Below are 3,189 nucleotides of genomic sequence, written 5' to 3' on the forward strand. Positions count from 1 at the left end.
TCTCAAAGACTATGAATGCCAAACACAGATAATAGCATCTGTGTAGAACATCTAAATTGTGATGAATATTTTATCTCAACTGTTCAGGTTATGTGGATGCTGTTGTGAAATACATGACTAGACATTAATATTTAACTGACTATGTATTAAAAAATGTGTAGAGTAGCTGCAATGGTATAGCTTCTTTCACCTGGATATCGTTGCAGTGATGGGTAAACTAACAGCTTCAAAATGAAAGGTTTTCTACAGAAACCATGGGCCAGGCACAAAAAGCCAGGGCTCTTCCTGTTGGTGTCTATTTGAAAATGAACACAGAGTAACAGAGGTTTGTATAAATATCTTTTTTTTAAAGATTTATTTATTTATTTATTTATTACGTATAAGTCCACTGTAGCTGTCTTCAGACACATCAGAAGAGAGCGTCAGATCTCATTAAAGATGGTTGTGAGCCTCCCTGAAGTTGCTGGAAGTTGAACTCAGGACCTCTGGAAGAGCAGTCAGTGCTCTTAACCGCTGAGCCCTCTCTCCAGCCCCTGCATTCTTTTTTTTAATTTTATTCATTTCCCTTCCTGCTTAACAATGTTCTCACTGATGGTTAATGCTGCTTCTCTTCTCTGTACCTGAAGAAATAGAAAAGCAACCCAAATTATAATATACATATTATAATTATATATATTATATATATACAAATTTGTATATATATACAAATTATTATATAAATGCTCAAACATATACATACACAAACATCATATACACATACATCATATACATATACACATATCATATATTCATATACATATACACATACATATACACATAATATGCATCATATAATTTACACACATACATAAACATATACACATATGTCATATGTCATATGCATCATGTATATACATTATATACATACACATATACACATGTATGTACGGATGAGGAGACTGTAATACCATCTATCAGGGGTTGAGGAGCAGCTGAAGGTCATTCTCCGCTCTGCCGTGAGTTCAAGGTCAGCCTGGGCAATATGAGCCCTTGCCGATAAAACTGGATAAAGTAAGCACAGCTTGAAAGATTCTGCAGGCTCATGCTCTTTACTCTGGATTGTACTGACAACCAAGACAAGGCTGATGAGAGCCTGGCATTCTGATAATAATGACAGTTATCACCATAGGTCTGGTCCCTAGAACCCTTCTGGGGATCTATGTTTGCACCTAAGCCAAGAGTAGACCCTATGCTCCCTGGAGTCTGGGAGAAGAGCAGCGAAGGGGGTTCGAACATTTTCCCATTCTGAGCGTCTGTGTGCACTCCACACCCTGTGCCCTTGGAAACAGCTTCTCCTTCAAGTTTTAATGTGGTCAACATTTCCCCCCAGAAAGCCACTGCTGCTGCACCAGATGAGATACAGAGTAATGCAAACACACTCCCCTTGGGCCCCGCCCTTCTCCTTTGTGGCACTGTGAAGGTGTAATTAGTGGGTAGACCCTTGTAGCTTGTCGGTGACAGTTAGTGAGCTCCTTGCCCACCTAGCTCTTTCCCAGGCTTCTGTTCCCTTCACGTGACACTCTGTTCTCCCCATGTGACACTCACCAAGAGGCCCACGGTTATGTTTGCTGATTTGATGACACATTATGAAAAAAGTTCTGCGATAAAGAGCCTTATCGATGCTATTTTGATTTGTCGTGGTAGTTTGGCTTTGATTTTGTTGGTTGCTTGGTTTTGGCTTGGGGTTTGATTTATTTTGTGGCAGGGTATCATGTGGGCCAAGCTGATCTTGAATGCCCTATGCGATTTAAGATGAGCTTTGAACCTTATCTGTCCCCACCTCCCAAATATTAGAAACACCACCACACCTGCCTGGAAACTTCTATTAAACTTTTTTTATTAACTTGAGCATTTCTTATTTACGTTTCAAATGTTATTCCCTTTCCAGGTTTCTGGGCCAACACCCCCTTAACCCCTCCCTCTCCCCTTCTATGTGGGTGTTCCCTTCCCCATCCTTCCCCTATTACTGCCCTACCCCCAACAATCACGTTCACTGGGGGTTCAGTCTTGGCAGGACCAAGGGCTTCCCCTTCCACTGGTGCTCTTCATTGCTACTTATGAGGTTGGAGCCCAGGGTCAGTCCATGTATAGACTTTGGGTAGTGGCTTAGTCATTGGAAGCTCTGGTTGCTTGGCATTGTTGTTCATATGGGGTCTCCAGCCCTTCAAGCTCTTCCAGTCCTTTCTCCATTCCTTCAACGGGGTCCTGTTCTCAGTTCAGTGGTTTGCTGCTGGCATTCCTTCCTATATTTTGCTGTATTCTGGCTGTTTCTCTCAGGAGAGGTCTACATCCAGTTCTTGTCGGCCTGCACTTCTTTGCTTCATCCATCTTGTCTAATTGGCTGGCTGCATATGTATGGGCCACATGTGGGGCAGGATCTGAATGGGTGTTGCTTCTGCCTCTATTCTAAACTTTGCCTTCCTATTCCCTGCCAAGTGTATTCCTGTTCCCCTTTTAAAGAAGGAGTGAAGCATTCGCATTTTGGTCATCTGTCTAGAGTTGCATGTGTTCGGTGCATCTAGGGTAATACAAGCATTTGAGCTGATAGCCACTTATCAATGAGTGCATACGATGTGTGTTTTTCATGTGAATGGCTTACCTCACTCAGGATGATATTTTCCAGTTCCATCCATTTGCCTATGAATTTCATAAACTCATTGTTTTTGATACCTGAGTAATATTCCATTGTGTAGATGTACCACATTTTCTATATCCATTCATCTGTTGAAGGGCATCTGGGTTCTGTCCAGCTTCTGGCTATTATAAATAAGGCTGCTATGAACATAGTGGAACACGTGTCTTTGTTATATGTTGGGGCATCTTTTTGGTATATGTCCAAGAGTGGTATAGCTGTGTCTTCAGGTAGTTCAATGTCCAATTTCCTGAGGAACCTCCAGACTGATTTCCAGAATGGTTGTACCACTCTGCAATCCCACCAACAATGGAGGAGTGTTCCACTTTCTCCACATCCTCGCCAGCATTTGCTGTCACCCGAGTTTTTGATCTTAGCCATTCTCACTGGTGTGAGGTGAAATCTCAGGGATGTATTGATTTGCATTTCCCTTATGACTAAAGATGTTGAACATTTCTTTAGGTGTTTCTCAGCCATTCGGCATTCCTCAGCTGTGAATTCTTTGTTTAGCTCTGAAC

The sequence above is a fragment of the Rattus rattus genome, chromosome 5 (genome assembly GCF_011064425.1).
Source record: "Rattus rattus isolate New Zealand chromosome 5, Rrattus_CSIRO_v1, whole genome shotgun sequence".
NCBI classification, from domain to species: domain Eukaryota; kingdom Metazoa; phylum Chordata; class Mammalia; order Rodentia; family Muridae; genus Rattus; species Rattus rattus.